Raw genomic sequence first — 20,611 nt, 5'->3', positions numbered from 1 at the left:
TATCTTTATTTGGCGTAAAATCACTTGAGGAAATGTACACGTCTGATCTAGATAGTTATGCAGGCGGTTCCATACTTGTAGGGTTAGCATTTCTGATGTAATCTGTGATGAGTTTTTGCTTAGCTGATTTAGAATCTTGTTTATATGTACAATTCCCGATAGGTCGACATGCATTTTTTAATTAAAAAAAAACCGCACTATTTCAAAACCGCATCAAAAAAAGCCGCATAAAAACAGAACCTACTGTATTTTCATTTTTCACTGCAGATATCTAATTGGTAATTTTGCAACTAGTCCAAGTATAGGCACTTTCGAACTAGTATGACTTATTTAATTAAAAAACAGTTTATGAACTAGAATATTTGCTGAGTAAATTAATTTTCCACCTAAGAAATCTAGTCGGTCACTTAGCAACTAGTCCAATTCTAGTGAATCTTGAACCAGTATGTATTTTTCAATTAAAAAGCAGTATATTTATGAACTAGAATATTTGCTGAGTATTTTCATTTTTCACTGCAGATATCTAATTGGTAATTTTGCAACTAGTCCAAATCTAGTCACTCTCGAACTAATATGACTTATTTAATTAAAAATCAGTTTATGAACTAGAAAATTTCCTGAGTATTTTCATTTTTCACTGCAGATATCTAATTGGTAATTTTGCAACTAGTCCAAATCTAGTCACTCTCGAACTAATATGACTTATTTAATTAAAAATCAGTTTATGAACTAGAATATTTGCTGAGTAAATTAATTTTTCACTAAAGAGATCTAATTGGTCATTTTGCAACTTGTCCAATTCTAGTTAATCTTGAACCAGTATGTATTTTTCAATTAAAAAGCAGTTTATTTATGAACTAAAATATTTGCTGATAAATTCTTCACTACAGAGATCTAGTTGGTAATTATGCAACTAGTCCAATTCTAGGCACTCTCGAACTAGTATGACTTCTTTCATTACATACCAGTTTATGATTTAGAATGTAACTTGACTTTGTATTGCAGGTCATGGGTGAGCCCACTCATATTTGTAATATACAATATAATATATGAATTAATAAATTTATGCATACCAATGTAACCTATCAATGGTAAATTAAGCACATTCTACGAAGGACGGAATTTTTTAAGGATATAATAATATGTATTAATAGGGTGCTTTACATACACATTGCTGATGTGTTAAACTTCACACGAATTTCCAGAAGAGCGCAAGCAGAATCGAAATATTCAACTTGATCACTTCTTTTTGGTCATTTAATGTTCCTCGGCAGACAAAAGCAAACCTCCGAGTATATTTCTGCCATGAAAAAACTCCTCACAAAAAAAATATCTGCCGTGCGGAGTCGGCTTGAAACTGTAGGTCCCTCCATTTGTGGAACAATATCAAGACGCACATCACAAATAGGAGGAGGAGCTCGCCAAACACCCAAAAAGGGTGTAAGCGTCGCCAATTATATATATATATATATTAGGGCGGGTCGATTTAAAAATCGCTCATTGCTCTGTGAAAATCGTATTCTAGGGATCAAAATAAGAAACTTTGCCGAAGGAACCATACCTCTAAAACGAATTCTGATGTCCCCCAATTTCAAAATATCACCATTTTTGGCCTTTACATGAAAAAATCACCAAATGGCTATGTTTTTCCTTTATTTTTATTTATTTATAATAACATTTATTATTTATTTATAATAATATCTATTTTTTCTCTTAAGAAATTTATTTAGTCAGAACATATGTAAATGAAAAAATTAATTTAAGTGATTTATAGAAAAGAAACTAAAAAGTTCGACCCAAATTGGCGGATATCAGAATTCGATTTAGAGGTATGGTTGCTGCGGCATATGCTTATTTTGATCCCTAGAATATGATTTTCACAGAGCAATGGGCGATTTTTTGCCTCCCCACAAATCGACCCGGCCTAATATATATGTATATAATGTTCCTCCGTCCCAGTTCTTGTTCTTTTAACAACATAAACATTTCCATAAATGTTATGCTAATAAAGTGGCGGTACATAATCCGACGGATTCCAGTAACGTAGAATTGAAGTTGTGGTAACGGAAATATAGTTTGAAGCAAGCTATTAAGGAAATACAGAGTGATCCATCAAGCGTTTGGAACTTTACTTAATTTTTTACTTTAATTTTGTTTACTTCGACAGTAAAATAACATCTGCGATGTGACATAAATTTGGGTTATGGTTAGACATGGGTCAAAATATATAATATATTGAAAAAAGTTGGAAAATATTAAAATCGAATATCGAAATTGCAAAATTGAATAATCGGCCGATACGGTAATGCCAATTGATCGCCTATAGAAGCTGTTGCTTTACTCCAATAGACTATTTTTATAGAGCAGCTTTAAGTATAAAAGTTATGCCAACCATGCAGGGGCGATTGAGGAGTTGAAACATGAAATGGTGAGATAAGTGTTCCAATTCGCAAAAATTGTTACCACGCTTAATACCAAGGTTTAGTATTTCCAATAAATAAATGATTTGGAAAATATTCATGCGTAATTTATTTATAGCCGAATTAAATTAAATTGCAACCAATATATGGACTACTCATAGATTTTCAAATAAAAAAATCAAATCAATCAAACCAACTTCAAAACACCTGCTGCCATCAAAATGGATGCAGTAAATAGTTTTTATTTCTGTGAGTTCTCACATGAGGCCTGCAATATCACAATGGGCCTCCAAGCCTAAGTGGGCCCCTCCACATTCTCACGGAGGGTGGCAGCCACCGTAACATGTATGTACGTATGTATGGTGATATTTCAAGGTTCGAAAATGGTCTGAAAAGTTCCGCGACCAGTAGATTTTGGTTTGTAAGTCGATAGTTCAATTTCCATCTGCCTTCAATGGGCTTATTTCCTTTTGCTTTGCATTGGCAATTGTTGAGACCGCCAGTGGACCGAAACGACCCAGATTTAAAACTGACCATGTTCTGTCAATTCAACAGCGTTCCCCAATAATTTTTGGGTAATGCCTTATGCTATTACAACACCCAAAACAGCTATAATTAACCCCCTTCATCATTTTAGAATTTTTAATTAATCGCTTAACTATTCTTAGTCCACAAGAATTTAACTGTTCAATAAGCTACCAAATTAAACCAATAGATATTCATGCTTTGTTAAATTTTTCATTGGAAGCGATAAATAAGAACCATATTTCCGGGAAAAATTGATGGACCATTTGCTTATTTTAAAACACTTTCCGGCGCCATGGAAATAATTTCCCTTTATGTACTATATGTATTTCGTTAATTCTGAAACTGATATTCTCATAAAACTTCTGTAGCTGTTTAAAATGACGTTGAACGGTGCTACCAGCTCAATTGCTTTTGAGAAGTTTTTACATAAGTTGCTCAAGTTTTAGAAGTTTGAGCGTTACAATATTGTAATAAAAAATAAAAAGGATGACTACGTTTAAGTCTTATCTTCAACTAGAGTGTGATTTTTTAAAAGCTTGAGAACTTAAAATGATTATACGAAACAGAAATATTGTTGGAATTATTTTTTAATTACACTAGTCTACAAGGAAAAGTATCCGAAATAATTTAAACTAATATCTGCTTCTCTGTCCATGCAAAATTCGGATTGATAACTAAAATTAATTTATTAGTTTGAGTTTTCGAGATATCCTAACCTAAAAGTGCAAAAAACCCCATTTTTGCCCATATTTGAGGTTATGTAGCCTTGCAGATGTTTTCTTTCACCAAAATTAAAGGATGACATCTTTAAATACAATCCTTCTTTTTTCAAATGGCGTTTTGTTTGCTCAAATATCATTTTTTTTCGCAGAGATATCGCATTTTGAAATTTTCATGTTTCGAAATTTTCCTACACCTGAAAATCGATTAAGATAACATAGACATGATATAGTCGCTTACTAATTTTCTTGGGTTTGAGGGCCTGAAATATATGGATTAATAGTATGTAAATTTGGAGTTTGTGGGAAAGCCTGCTTGCGGTTATGTGGGTTAGCCTGCTCGCGGTATGATAGGGGTGGTTTCTAGGGGTTAGGGCTGTGTGTGACTCGGTACCCAAAGGTTAGATAGTGTAGGGATGTGGTGAGTCAGCACACTTATGGTGTGAGACAAAATTTTAAGAAAAATAAGACTCAATTCAAGAAAATTAGTAATCGAATATATCATGTCTATGTTATCTTAATCGATTTTCAGGTGTAGGAAAATTTCGAAACATGAAAATTTCAAAATGCGATATCTCTGCGAAAAAAAATGATATTTGAGCAAACAAAACGCCATTTGAAAAAAGAAGGATTGTATTCAAGAAAATTAGTAATCGAATATATCATGTCTATGTTATCTTAATCGATTTTCAGGTGTAGGAAAATTTCGAAACATGAAAATTTCAAAATGCGATATCTCTGCGAAAAAAAATGATATTTGAGCAAACAAAACGCCATTTGAAAAAAGAAGGATTGTATTTAAAGATGTCATCCTTTAATTTTGGTGAAAGAAAACATCTGCAAGGCTACATAACCTCAAATATGGGCAAAAATGGGGTTTTTTGCACTTTTAGGTTAGGATATCTCGAAAACTCAAACTAATAGAGCAATTCTGAGGCCGGATTTGGATTCAGCGCATCATAAACCTTCGGAAATATATAGTCTGGTTTCTGGGTCTGAATGTTGGTTAAATTTTGTCGGCCTGTGTTATAATCTGCTAGCTAGCTTTATTTTATTTTTGCATATTTTGGCATTTATTTTTTGAATATAATATCTGGCATATGTCCGCCGCGGCTACGAGTTACTTGGTCCATTAGATCAGCCCAATTTTCTACTATTTTTCTCAATAAAAAATCTAAATGAGCCCAACGCAAACGACGGCGATTTGGCCATCTGCAGACCAGTTTTGCCACTGCAGATCAGTAAGATATATTTAACTAGATTGCAAATAAAAGTATGAAATAAAAAACAAAATATGTTTTGTAATACTTACTCAACTTTTGTTACTTTTTCTCCTTTCCGTACTACCGAATTTATGCCTCACAAAACACTTAGAAAGATACATATGTAGAAACCATGGCAAATGGAAAGGTAATAGCGGCAGTGTAGAAACTACAAAAGCAATGTATTTTTTTTTTTTTTTTTTTTTTTCTAAAATGTCAAAATCTATAAATAAAATTGACAAATTAGAGTAATTTAAATCAAATTTGACAATTTAGAGCCCACTTAAATAGAAAATGTTCAATTAGGTGCTCTTCTGCTACTACCAGTTCAATGGGTCTTGATAGAAACCTTTTTTCTGACATACGAAAATATGTTGGAATTAAATCATTTTAGAATTGGGAACAGTGAGCGACCGTTGAAAGCCGATGCAGAAGAGCTGCCCTTCCTTTTATTCTTCTCAGAAAAATTAAACGCAAAAATTTAAATTTTTGACCGCGTAAATTGCTAATATATAATATTTATTTATCGTTGTATGCAGTTTACAAATTTCCATATTATGCTAAGTCGCGTGTATGCACGCACAACATTCGATATACAATAAATAGTAAGTGTATAGAAAATAGTGTTATACATACATATGTATGTATATGTTCGGTTTACATTGCCATATCTATTTTATTTAGTTCGCTAATATATAATTTTGTTAACGTAAATATAATACAATTGACACTTTGTTCGCTTTTTTATTTCTTTCTTACAATAAAATTTAAAACTTATACTAATTTTCAAAACCATACTAACAAACGATTTTTCTCATTTGGCAGATTAATTTTTATACAGTCCTTGCGAATACTCATAAGACATACATATACAATTCGTTTTCATAAGATTTTTAGTTTTTAGTTTTTTTCCTCTAAAATAAATTTTTATTAAGGATTTTCACTTTTATGTATAAGTGAATATCTACATATGTATGTATAAATGAACTCAAGTAGTTTAATCTTCATTTTTTATATCTGCATATTTTAATATTTACTTTGCACAGATTACTGTTAACTTTCTTTTTCATAAGCAGTTGAGTTATACGCATACATATACTATGTATATATGTATGTGTGTATGTATATTTTTAATGTTGCAGGTGGAGTAAAGATTCACTTATGTTTTGAAAGTACGGCATATATGTATACACACATATTCATACATTAGTTGCCATTATACTATGTGAAGTTGATGGAAGATTTTAATGCTGTAAATGGGAGTACTTTGTGCAAATTTGAATACTAACTTAATTAAGAAACTAAACCAACGTTTCGTCATAAAAATATGCAAATATATGTATGCATATGCACAAACATATATTTTATGTAAAAAGCTAATTATGCAGTATGTACGAGTGTATGTATGTATGAATATAATAAAGTAAAATAATAGCAGCAATATTCGTTGTTGTTGTTTTCATTTATTCGAGTATAATTTAATGTAAAATGACTAACTACGATAAATGTAGTCGAATAACTTATAAAATAAGAAAAACGAAATTAATAATACATGTTTAACATTTTTTCTTTTAAAGCGAGTAAAGAGATTATACAATTTAGTAGAGTAGCTGCGCGCATCAGTCATTCAAGTTTTAGATACATATACATATTTATGTATATTTTCATACATTTTTAATTTTGCGCAAAAAGTAAATACATTATTTGATTAAAATAAAAAGGGTTTACTTTTAAAACTTATAAAAATAACCATGTCTTACATATTTCATACATTGCCAATTCTGTAGGCTAAAAACAAAAAGGGTAAAAACTTTTCATAAAAATTATAAATCACGTTAAATACTCGAACAGTGTTATGGTATGTGTGTGCATAAGCGCGGGGAAATGACCAAGGGCGAGTTTATATCTGCCGTAAAGGGCTGTGAAATCACGAATTGTTGTTGCTTACAGTGTAAGAAGTTGTGCTGCTGTGGTATATTCACATATACATACATATGCACATATGTTTATATTACGAGTATTTTGAATTGCAGCCTCTCGCATAATGAATTTATTCTTTCAGACAAACAAAAAAGAAATAAGAGAACTATTGAAAAATGAATACGTTAGTGAAGTTAGTATTAAAGAAAATGTTAAAAAATTACAGTGATTTTTATATTCTTAAAGACGCATTAGAGTAGAATTGTACACGAAGCTATTATTATTATTTTTTTATTCGTAACAGTGAAGATTCTGCAACATACTCGAGAATGAGTTTATTCTTTCCAACAAAAAAAAAAAAAAAAAAAATTAAAACAAAAACAAACAGCGTTGGTAGCAGAGATTTATTGAAAATTGAATGCGTTCGTTAAGTTAGTATTAGAGAAAATGTTAAATAAGACGCATTAGGGTAGAATTTTACACCGAATGTCCAGAGGTTAAAATTATTATTATAATTTTTTTGGTTTATTTTCTTTTTATTTGTTATTCGTGACAGTCACGTTTTAAGGCGTAAGATAATTCTGAAATTGACAAAAGAAGAAAAAAAGATTAATATGCAGCCAGCTCTTCCTTTACGATGTGTAAAAATCTCGATATCTATTAGCAGTATCTCATTAGATGAAAATGTTTCTTTACTTTTACTTAGTGTAACTTAGTGAGGTAAACGGATAATGTTTAATTTTTTTATATTTTCTTTTGCTTTATTTTAAAGTCATATCCTCAGAAATATGTATGTAAGATATAAAAATTCTCGATAAAATATTTAAATAATTAGAAAAGCTATTATTTGAAGTAGTTATGATTTGTAGAAGAGCGCAGAGGCCCTGGCTTTTTTATGTTCCTTACGAAATCATATTTTTTTAAACTATAGATAATTTAAGCAGTTTACCACCGATTGACTCCAAATTGATATATATGTATGTCAATTACATTTTATATATACTTAGTGATGGGATTTTTTCCGATTGCTTGATATACGAAATGTTTATAATTTTTTTTAACTAACTTAAAAAAAGGTATTCTAAAATTTTATAAATTATTATACATTTTTTTAACTAACTTCGTTAAGAAAAAAAAAAAATTAAGTACACCTATTTGCGTAATGATTTTTTTAATGCATACAATTTATCAAACAGCAAAAAAAATTTGCATTTACTTGTTTCAGATAAAAATTGAGGTGCCTATTGCGTCCATAGTGAACGAGCGTCCAGGAGGAACTGTCGATTCATTTTGATAATATACATAATATATTATATGTGATATTCATTAAATATACTAAACATAAATCGATACGAAAAGTTCTACGTCGAGTAGCTTTGTCAAAAAATAATATTTACAACCGCCTATTGTCGTGCCGTAAGAGTGGTTTGTCTCACCCTTTTAATATTTTCGATAATAATAAATCAACTATCGTCGTTAATTTTTCAATAGATCTCTTCTGCCATTTAGTATTTTAAATACCCTCAAAGTATGGGACCCAGTGCAATATTTTATAAAAAAATGTCGTGCCCTAAAACTGTCATATCGGCCATTTTTTATTCCGTTTTATAGTGCCTTTTTGGCATGTTTTTTTTTCAGAAGTTGACATATCAATAGGACACTTCGTGCGTTTTTTTGTTTTTATAAAAAATTGGGTAATTTTCAGCGCGGATATATCAAATGGCAAATATATGCTTATTTTTGTGGAAGACGTTACTTTGATTGTCTATAGTTTCTACTTTTTTCACATTTAAAACTTTTTTTTTTACTTTGAAACTCGAGTTACATACTTTTAGATTTTTAATTGCTTACTTACTTTTTTCACATTTAAAACTTTTTTTTTAATTTGAAACTCGAGTTACATACTTTGAGATTTTTAATTGATTTTAAAAATATATTTAATGTTTTATAGAAAAAAATCTTGAAGAAATATTTTTTTGCAATACAGCTGAGGGTGCAATAATAGCTAACTGCAAATTGTAAACCCGCGTTTCTCCGATTTGTGAGTTATGACGTTCCTCCATCAAACGACCTTCAAACGAAAATCTTCTAAGACTCTATTTTCCGATGTGTAACGATTCGCTGGTGATTACACTATTTTGTACTTCACTTCATTACTGGCACGGAATTTTCTTTCAACCACTAAAACTCGTATGATACAAAGTGTACATTACAAGATTGCGCCTTCTAAATTCGCCGTGACGCCATCTCTGCAGATAAACAAACAAAAGGAAGAAAAATTACTTGTTTTTGAAGCGGAAGAGTAAGCGAAAACAATGGAAACTGCCAAGAAATCATACACCCGCACACTTTCTTGCCACGGCGGAATCGGCAAAAATACACAAAAAACCTGCCTTTGAAGATATTGTTATAATTCGTGCTTCACAATTTATCACGCACCTCGCCTCTGCGTTTTTATTAGTTCGTTTAATTTAGAAAACACAAATCTTAAAATCAGTATATTGCCAAGCCATTCACAGAATATTTACAAGTTACCAACTTTTCTTTCTTTTGTTTATTTTTTCTGCAGAGATGATGTCATCGGTTGTCAAAATCGCGACATACTATATAAGTAGCGGTGTACGGAAGGCGCCACCTTCTGTATGCTGTACAATGTGCTTTGCAATAACTATTTATCACACGCCTTTTACTCTTCATACCCTACTCCTATGTTTTTACTTTCCATAATTACACAAGTGTTTTTCTAACAAGTGATTTTCCCATAACAAAGAGTACCACTACTGTTTCGCTCCAACAATACCTTACGGCTTGACATATTTATAAGATTTCCGACATATCAGATTTTATTATTTTTTATCTTTGTATATTTCGTTCATTTGCTGCAAAGTCCAAAAAATTCAAAATATCGAGAAAAACGGTTTCAAAATTTTCAATTTACTATGTATAATATTTACTATAAAGACATATTTTCATTTAGAGAGTTACTGTTAATAGACATCGCCGAGATTTTTTACACATCTCAAAAAAAAAGCTGGTGGTAATTTCTGCATATTCATAAAAAAAAAAAAATATTTTCTTGGATTATAACAGTCTTGCAACTGATGAGAGATATATGTATGTACAAATGTATATATTTACCACATTTAATTTGCCTCGATTCTACCGATACAAAAAATTTGCAAAATGGACATAATCGAGACATACACGCTGAGCATTTACTCCAGCATCAGTAAAAAGTATTTCATAATGCTACAACAACAAAAATAAATAAATCGGACAGCGAATATTTCGAATGGGCGCGACGAATCAGCGATTCCATATGAATGAAATGTCACTCAAAAGTAATGGCCACTAAGAATTTCACCCTTGGCTCAAACATACTGAGTTCAAAAGTGCTCGAAATATGACAGTTAACTAACTTTGAACTGTGATCATAAGACTGACCGGCTATGTAAACTCGCCCTAAGTGTGAAATGTGTGAGTGCGTGTGCGCTTTTCTTGTGAGATGCCGAGACTCATGTTGTCCGAGTCTCGTATGTATGTATGTATGTATGTATGTATGTGTCTGTGTATGTATGTAAATGTATGTTTGTTTATTTAATTACGTAAAGATATGTAAGCAGCATATGTTTTTATACATACATACATATTTATGTAAGTATTATTACTTATTTCACGACTTACAAATTGCTAAAATTTCCAAATTATATAATATGCAATTTTTTGAATGATAATTGCCTTTTTATTTCATACATACACAGAATGTAATGTTCAAACCAGACCAGCTAAAATAAGAAAGTATTTAGAAGCAAAAAATTTTAATACAAACGCTAAAAATAAATAAATATTATCGAAATAAACAAAATTAAAAATTATTGTACTGTTAATAGTTTCTTTGAGTTAAATAAATACGCGTATTAATACATATACATACCTACTTACGGGTTATGTGGTCAATAGAGATGTACAAACCCGGCATTACGGGATTGTCTTGTTTTTAAGTACCAAAATACATAAGATGAGGTGATGAAAATCACCGTTATAATTTTTATTGCAAGTAAGTCTATGAAAAAAGTATGAGTATGCGAAAAGTCTACTTGCAAAAAGTTCACCTGAATTGACAATGCCAAACAGTCTTTTTTTATTGGTACAAAAATCGGAAGTTTAGCCACACAAAATTTCTCTCCCGAAATGCGAGATTATAAAATAATCTTAAATTATCAAGCTACGTTTTTCAGTACAACCCTGTGTTTTCTGTGTTATCCATAACTATTATAACGAATGTAAGGAGAAACGTCAAAGTAAAAACTAAAATATCAAAGAAAAGACGAAAAGAAAATTTTCGTTAGATATTATTAATTATGCACTCGTATTACAAAAAAAGGCGAGTGTCCATAATCGCTTTGGCTTGTTATATTGCCTATTAAAAATATAATATCGAGTTTAGACGCCCTATACTCCAATTGGAGATAACGGAAAAAATATAGGAAAAAATGTATTATTTTATTTTTTAACATCGAATTTTGCATGTGAATTGCGACCTAAGTAGACGTCATTTACAAATTTCATCCAACTGCCTATTACTAGCAGCAAATAGCGCAATTAAATTAACTATTGATTCTAATTGCCTAACAAAAACTAAAATACTCCACCAAACCAATTTCTATGAAGAAAAAACTTTCAAAACAGTCTTGGCAGCTGATTATCAATTTTGCAGCTAATCTGCCCTTTGTGAATGGATGGATTAATTTTTGTGGATTTATTGTTAATCACTGCATATGTGAACGTACTTTAAGTCACCTTTAAATAATCTCGAAAATTAATTTTTTAGTTGGGGTGGGGTACGGAACACTAGACAGGGCTAGTATACTGGAGCGGCATCTCTTGGTTGGAAAAAACCGGAGTAGGGTAACGTAGAATCGGCTGCCATGGAAATGTAACTTTTTAGTTCTTTCGATTCGACTAAAAAACATAACAAATATCCTTTAGTAGGTATCTTGCCTTCTCTAATTTGTGATGTGGCGGATGACTGTTTTTAACGAACAAATTCGGTTGAAACTCATTACAGGGTGATTTTTTGGTAGTATTTTAGATGTTCGAATTTGAAGCAACTTCTTATCAGAAACAATTGCAACCAGTCGTTCTCTGTGCATTAGTCTTATTCTTAAGATTATCAAATAAAATAAAAATTGTTTTTTTTAATTTTTCGACATAGGCATCCCTTTAAGTGGAAAACTTTTTGTAACATTAAATAAAATTTAATATAATCTACGAATTAGTTTTTGCAGCGCTTTCAAGTGAAATGTATGTTAGTAAATCAATTTTTTTTTAATTAATTGCTAATTTAAGGGGTTAGGGGTAGTCAGAGTTTTCAAAAAATTGTATTTTTTTTGCATTTTCTTAAATATCTTAAAAATATTGTGTAAAAATTTGAAGTGAATCCCACAAATACTTTTCGAGTTATTCAACAATTAACAAAGGGCGTTCGGGTGCTCTGGAGCGTTCGAGAGCAAGTAGCAAAACTTTAAATGCGTTTTTCTCAAAACTATGTTTTTTCATTTTTGAAAAGCATAAAAACTCGGGCCTGATCGAAGGATTTTTTTTTAATATCGATTTTTTTTTGGAAAATCTGAAAAATATTTCTTGAGGCCGACATATTGTTAATTTAAAAAAAAAAAACTTCGATCAGGCACAAGATTATCTATTAATAAAACTAATTTCTCTTAATCGTTTGATTTTAGATGAGTCTCCAAGGACTTGTGATGATCACCGCAAGGGACTTCTGGAGAAAAGGGCTCCACACAAACAACGATAACTTTTACAATTAATAATTTTTTTTTTTAAATGTTGCTATAGTCAAGTCGAAACATGATGTATTAATGCTATGTTTTTATTTTTGTAAAATAAAGTAATTGACTAGCAAAAAATATCATCAATTCCTCGGGCCTCTGACTACCCCTAACCCCTTAAATAAAATTTAATATAATCTATGAATTAGTTTTTGCAGCAAAAATTCCTTTAGCTTTAAATTTCAAGTAAAATGTATGCTATTAATGAAACTTTTTTTGTTGAATTTATTGTCAATTTAAAATGCAGATATATTTCGTTTCAATAAGAAAACGGCCGCCGTAGCCGAATGGGTTGGTGCGTGACTACCATTCGGAATTCACAGAGAGAACGTAGGTTCGAATTTCGGTGAAACACCAAAATTAAGCAAAACATTTTTCTAATAGTGGTCGCCCCTCGCCAGGCAATGGCAAACCTCCAAGTGTATTTCTGCCATGAAAAAGCTCATAAAAATATCTGCCGTTCGGAATCGGCTTAAAACTGTAGGTCCCTCCATTTGTGGAACAACATCAAGACGCACACCAAAAATAGGAGGAGGAGCTCGGCCAAACACCCAGAAAGGGTGTACGCGCCAATTAATCGAATTTTCTCTGAGTTTAAAATAACTTAATCTGATCTTGAAATCCCGCAAAGACAATAATTTATAATCTTGACATACATATACCTATGGATGTTGTGTGTTGCTGGCTTTAGCTACGAGTGCACACTAAAATTTCTTGCACAGAATATTACATATTTCATAATGAACCAGATATTATCGCCACATTGATTGTATCATTTTGAAAATATTTGTGCACTGCTCAAAGCACAATAATGTGTAAATATTTAAAATTCGCAACATTTTAACTTAATGACTATCATCTCTAAAGCAAAATACATACATAAATTCAACGTGCAAATAATTGCACAATTTCGCGAGTTTGGCAACAGCTGAAAATATTGTTGTTATACACGTATGCGTGCGCAGGTTCATATGTATGTATGTAGGTGTGTAGTAGGCCTGTGGTGAAACTCAAATTTATTTTTTTAGTTTTAGATAGCATTTATTTTTATTCAAAAGGGTTTACGCATGAAAAAAAATTTTGTTATACTTTCAGATTTCCGCCAAAATATTTCGGAAAAATGTTAAGATTTGGGCACGAGAGATCAATCAATTTGAAAATACTTAAAAAAATTCGTTTTAAAAAAAATTTTTTTTTTTTCAAAAAATTTATTTAAAAAAATATTTTTAAAATCATTTCTTCCAAAAAATTCTTTAAAAAAAATATTTTTTCCAAAAAATTATATTAGATGATAGAAGAGTTTATGCTGAAAACGATCTGCATAAAAATATTTAAAACTTTTATCAACGGAACCAAAATAATGAAATTTTTGGAAGCACTTTCAAATTGGCACAGTTCACTTAAATCTTAAGATATTTCATAATTGAGATGGCCAAACAGTACCGATTTTTTTTTATGGATGCACTCTAATATACATATGTATGTACATGTACATACATGAAGGATAGTCCAGCTAGAATTTAATTTAATACGGCTATAAATAATATAGTCAAATGGCAACTTTTCGACAACTAGCCAATTCACATTTTTGTTATTGAAACAAAACATTTATAGGAATTTCTGTTGTTTGGCTTCTAATTGGCACTTGACACAAATCTGCAGCAAATCCCTAGTAAATCAACATATTTCATGATATTTTTTCAATGCTAACACTACTTGGAATTTCAACCTGAAAATATGTATGTATGTGTATGTGCTAGGTATTTACCATGTCTATGCATGCATTTGTATGTTTGTATCAATCAATTCACATGCAATGATATTTCATCGCTTCCACATCAACACCAAATTGAAATGCGTTAATTTTTGTTCTTTGCGTCGGTAAAAACTGTACAGTTGTTGGTGGTAAACCATGTCAAGTAAAAAAATATTTCTCAATAGAGGCGACCTGGTTTTCGAATGTCCCTTCAAAGAGCAAAGCGAAGACAATCAGGCGTCTTCGGTAGATATCTACCTATACTTATGTATAAGTATGTATGCATGTATGTATACATATGCATGTGTATAAAAAATGGATATTTGAAGTAGAATTCCTGTTTTTTTTTATTGTTTGTTTATACAATCTATAAAGCCTGGGAGTTAAATGTTTAGAATATGTTTGGGTGTGGTTGTGTGTGTGAGTGCATGCAGTCAGAGAGTAAATTATACAAACAATATCTGCTGTAGAACTGAGGTTTACATACAATTCGTGCATGTAGTATATTTTAAAGGTAAAACATGCTATTAAAAACAACAACTATGTTATTTATTGGATTGACGTGAAAGTCATTTGGGCTTTCACAAATAGATAGCAGTGTTGAGTTTGTGTTGAAGGACCTCTGTCAGTCAATGAGACTGTACACGCATCGAATAATTGCCACAATTTCGTACGAATTTATAAAAAAGGAGTTGTTTCCTTCGATTTTTTTGTGAAAGAGAAAGAGAAACAAGATTCTACGAACATTTGTCAAAATGTATTCGAAATTTTTTTTGAATAAGGTCACCATTATAAGGCGAGCATATGTCTGCCATTTCGTTCTGCACATAACTTCTATGTCTATAGTATTTATTATAAAAAAAACACCTGAGCATTTCAAATAAACATTTTCAATTATTTTTTTTCTTGAACATTTTCTTTTTTTGTTTTTGTTGATTTTCAAAGTACTAAAGAGATGGTCTTAATGGGACGCCCTATTATTTTACGTTCCTTCATAGAAGCAGGAAAGCCGTTGAAGCCCACAGAGAGATATAGAAAATTTACGGTGTTAACCTACGATGTGAAGATTACTAAGGTGACGCCATTCACAAACCGCTATTTTCTGATTGGAAAATGTACGAGAGTCGTTTGAAAAATCTATGCAAAGTCAGAGAGATGGCACTACAGGCGCGTGGGCGAAGTTAGTTTTAGATAGTAGCATCTCTTGGGAAAACACACACCAAGTTTCAGCCAGCTCGGTATATAATATTTCTTTTCGTTTGGCATTCGTTTGAATCGAAGAAGTCGAGTGATTTTCCTCAGCAGTTGTGGTCGCGATATTACTCTATTAGTCTATTTTTCAGACTTGGCTCCCTCGGATAGCTCGGACTACTACATATTTGTTCCCCAATTTGAAGAACTGGCTGGTGGGAAAAGATTTTATTCAATCGAGGAGGTAATTGCAGAAACAAATGGCTATTTGTCAGACTTAGGCAAATCCTATTATTTGGAAGGCATCAACAAACTATAATAGCGTTGGACGTAGTGTGTAAGCCTAAAAGGAGACTATGTCGAAAAGTAGAAAAGGTTTATCCCACACAATTAAGTGGAATATATTTTTGCACGTACTTTTCAAACGTCCCTCGTATGCACGCGCAAATGTAGATGTATGCACGATGCATTTTATCATTATTGGCTTTTCACACACATTCGCTTATTCTTCCTCTTCTTTTCGTTTCTTCTGTACTGAAGTCACGGCCCTGGGATGGTAAAATCTTGTAATCAATCTTTGTGTTGACTAGAGCGCTCATGCCAGTATTGGTTTAACAAATACCGCACTAGAGATCTACCTGCCAATGTTCTCCTTGATCAGTAAAAGTTTAGGATGATCAAATTGACGCCCCGGCCCGAATATTCATATTCCACCAAGGATTTTCACTCTAGCAGCATTACCAAATTAGCATGAATTACCAAATTTTCACCCCTGAAGATCCGAAATCCCAAGTTTCCAAGATAGTCGATCTAGTCTAGCAGTCACTGTGCCCGCTAAAGATGCTTTCTGTGGTTACAACAACAACCACAACAACAGCCTCAAATTGCAATTGGCACAGTTTCTTGCTGATAAGGAGCACAAACTCTATGAGCGCAGAAACAGAGTTTCCTTAAAGCAGGCAAACAATCATCGAACAAACTGGAGAATTTACATGCACACGTGCATGTGTATGTACAAATAATTGATAAGTTCATTCTTAGTATAGAAAATAAGTTTTTATTTTTCGCGCTACAAACCCAAAATCCCTTTCTTGGGAACCCACTAACGCATGTATGGTTTGAAATTAGCAAAAGATAAATGTGTTTTTAGTTAAAAATATTCTTTAAAAAAAGGCCGTTGATTTATGTAAATCGCACTATATTGGGGTGGCTCACCAAAAAAAAATGGAGTTTTTCCACCGAAATTATAAAATGTATTATATTGTATTTTAAGACTTTAGCCAAAATATTAAGATTTACGTGAGCTGGACCAATTGGAAAATACTACCTATGCTGGAGATTTTTATTAACAAACTAATTTAAAAAAAAATTTTAAATAAAAACCAAATTTAAATTTAAAAAAAAATTTATTTCTTAATTAAAGCTGGACCAATTGGAAAATACCACTAATGTTGGAGATTTTTATTAACAAAATAATTAAAAAAAAATTTAATTTCAAAATTTAAGAAAATTAAAAAAAAATGTTTTTAAATTAATTTAAAAAAATGTACATATATATTTAAAAAAATTTTATTAAAAAATTAAATTGTATATTAAAATTTTTTTTTTATTTAAAAATATACAATATAAAAAAATTATTCTTCCCAAAAAATCAACTCAGATGACAGCGAGTTTGCGCTTAAAAGGGCTGCATAAAAATATTTACAAATTTTATCAACGAAGCTGAAATGTGTTGATATTTGCGAACAAAATTGGGGGCGAGTTAAGTAAAATGATCTTTTCAAGTCTAAATTGATAAAAAATTTCGATAAAATTATTCAAGTTTACTTTAAACTTATCTTCCAAAAAATAGCCTCAAATAGCATCAATGAGTAAGGAAGGCTAAATTCAGTCCGAACTTTACATATATGCCGCCAAACATTTTTGTAAAATTTAATTTGACTGGTTGTTAATTTCAGAAGTTAATGTTAGAAGTTTCAAATTAAATTAACCCTAATCTCATGTCGCTGAAAACGATGAGCTGTACGAGCTTTACGACGGCTACGCTGGCTGAGTCATGTCGTCCGAATGGATACAAATGCTCCGGCTCTGAAAGTATTTGATGCGGTACGAGCTGGTGGTAGCAAAGTAAGAGGAAGGCCTCCTCTGCGTTGGAAAGATCAGGTGGAGAAGGACTTGGATTCACTTGGTGTGTCCAACTGGTGCCGGTTATCATGAGAAAGAAACGACGCGCTTTCTTAAACTCGGCCAAAATCGCGTAAGCGGTTATTACGCCAATTAGGAAGAAGAAGAATTCAATGTCTGTGGTCGTTCGTGTCCGACTCGTTTTTTATGAAACTACTCCACGGTGCATGAAACATGTTTATGATAAAATATTATTAAAATAAAAAAATTTGAAAACCATCTCTTCCGATATGTTTAGTTAAAGTTTAGAAGATACCTTATGAATTTTTTCTAATTTTCTGTTGGCGTTAAATTATGAAATAGAAATAAGCGCCGACCCATCGACATGGAATTAAGGTGCCAAATGGAACGACATGGAATTATTGTTAATTATCATATGCAACAGTAACTTTAGGATCATGACGAGCACAGCAGAAATTGTATGCCTTCTATTTATTATTTGAGGTTATTAAAAAAAATTGTTTTCTAGAAACTAATTTTATGTATAGAAAACTCGATTTGTAGAGATTTTTTCAAAATATAATAAATGTTTAAATTCAGTTGGAAAAACTGCAAATTATGGCGAGGCACCCTAATATACATATAAATACTTACGTTACATATGTATGCACAAGTGTGCTGAATATCTTGTTGGTTAGTGGGTTCATTTCTGTGTTTACTTCCGCCACCCTGGTAGGCATATCTATGTACTTGCATATGAAGAATTTCCCATTGGTATATACATATGTGTGTACCATATACCCGTATAATTTATATATTAGTTATATGCTTTGAAGATCACACGTGTCATACAAATGGTATAATCAGACCTCAGTATTGTCATTGCTTTTTTTAGATTTTACGCATTTCTGCTAATGTTTGTTTTAGATTTGCTTATACTAAAGTCAAAGGCGCTGAGTTAATACGAGGCTTAAATAAACATAATTTTCTCTGAATACTACTCGAATATTTTCTATATATACAAAATCGTTCACTGTTTTGTTTATACAATTTCTAGTTCGAGCCAAGCCATCATAAACAACAATAGGAAGGTGCTAACTACCACGGTTGCGTTAATAAAAAAAATATGTTCTTTAAGAGCAAAAACAAAAAAAAAATTATATACGGGTATGTTTGTACCTATATATATATATGTATGTATGTAGGTATGTATATGTATATATGTATGTAGGTGTAAGTATTTCGTACGCGCGTAGTCGAACAACAGTCGTCTTAGCAGCAAGCAAAGATGCAACTCTCCATCATCCCTGCATAACTTTACCTATCCAACAAAGTTTTCGTCCACTCATCAAACGCCTTATCCATCTAAGAAGTACATACTCGTATGCATGTGTGTACATGTCCATCCATCCATAAGTTTTTCTAATAAGAAATCATATAGCATTTTACTTAGTTTTGCACAAACCTTGACGCAAAACCCAATATCTGTATATGTATGTATGTATGTATGGAAAGTAATAATTCTTGCTTTGCAATTTCTACACATCTATCTCCTGCCCTCATTACCTCTGCGTTTCCTGCTGCTGCTGGTAATTCGACTGCTGCCACTGTACGCTAACGTTCGCCGCGACTTTTTGTTCATTCAGGCAGCTTCATTTTAGCTTTGTCAATTACTTACATACTTGTACGTACATAGTATAATTTCTTTTTCTCTTATTCGTTGTAGTTGTTTTCTCTTCACGTTTTTGTTTTATATACGTACATATATATATATATATATTTTTTTTATTTATTACTTTTTATCCCATTTGGCTTCGTGCTTTCCTCTCTCTTTTTGCAATATGGTCTGCTTCTTCGAGTATCGTGCGATGCGCGCCCGTCTGCGTTGCTTGCTATTGCTTACGTTAATACTATATTGTTGTTATTGCAGTAATTACTTTTACCATTGTTATTGTTGTTGTTGTGGAATCACTGCTTTGCAGTGATCTGATCTTCGGCATTCGACGCGTACTCCGCCGTCCAGTTCAACTGCTGCTATGGTATGTTGTGTATATATCGGTGTGAATAAACTGCCGACGTTTGCGAAATGAAATTGTGCTTTCGTTGAAGAAATACTGCAAAGAAACGAAAACAGATATGTACATCAGATATCAAATGTAATGTAACATTCAGCCTGTTTAAAAAAAAAAAGTTTTGTTCTTTTTTTCTGTGTGTATTTTCTTAAGTGCTTTTATTTTCTGCATATGGCATTTTTCTTTTCATTCTTCATTGCTTGTATTTTAACGACAAAATGCGTGCAATTTTAATAAGCAACAACTGGCTCAGACTAATAAAATTGCGACGATATGTACTATACTTGTATAGTTGTATGCATACATACAAATATACATACATTTGTATGCACATATTTAAATTGACATTCATTACGCAAGTCTACTCACGATTTACTACACAAATATTCCACTAAGAGAAAGGGCTGCACAACAATGCATAGCCCATGACATAGCGAGTGAACCATCTATGATACATAGGCAACAACAGCCAGATGGAAAAACCACCTCTCGGATGCGACTAAAGCTTGACGTTTTACAAACCAAAAAATAAAATAAGAAAAGTAAAAATGGGTTGTACAAAGTTTGGGAAAATTTTGACAAAGTGGTTTTAGAGATTCACTTAAAAGTGAGCGGTGCCTCGCCCAGTTGAGGTCATCTATTTTGACACTGAAATATCGCACTTTATGCATTTCTTTTAAACTTCGTTGCTTAGAAGGTGAATGTGGTGATGCCTAATTATGTTCTTTTTCTATACCAACAGTCCATATTAATGTAGAAGTAGTTAAAGT

General features: G+C 31.8%; 1 protein-coding gene across 4 annotated transcripts in view; it reads right to left on the bottom strand.

Moving 5' to 3' along the window:
• Positions 1 to 5,431: 5,431 nt before the first annotated feature.
• LOC128858759 (probable G-protein coupled receptor Mth-like 1) overlaps positions 5,432 to 20,611 on the bottom strand; it is a 38,245-nt gene continuing 23,065 nt past the window's right edge. The window contains exons 2-3 of one of the 4 annotated variants that reach the window (XR_008454052.1): positions 19,336 to 19,883; positions 5,432 to 19,191 (exon numbers count right to left, since the gene is read on the bottom strand). The gene's annotated coding sequence lies outside the window, so the exon portion shown is untranslated. Of the gene's footprint in view, positions 19,884 to 20,611 lie in introns of all 4 variants that reach the window. The other 3 variants (XR_008454053.1, XR_008454054.1, XM_054095252.1) reach the window with 3 other exon arrangements.

This window comes from Anastrepha ludens, chromosome 3, assembly GCF_028408465.1.
Source record: "Anastrepha ludens isolate Willacy chromosome 3, idAnaLude1.1, whole genome shotgun sequence".
Lineage (NCBI taxonomy): Eukaryota > Metazoa > Arthropoda > Insecta > Diptera > Tephritidae > Anastrepha > Anastrepha ludens.
Note: the sequence above shows the minus strand (reverse complement) of the source record. Positions and strands in the feature narration are given on the sequence as shown.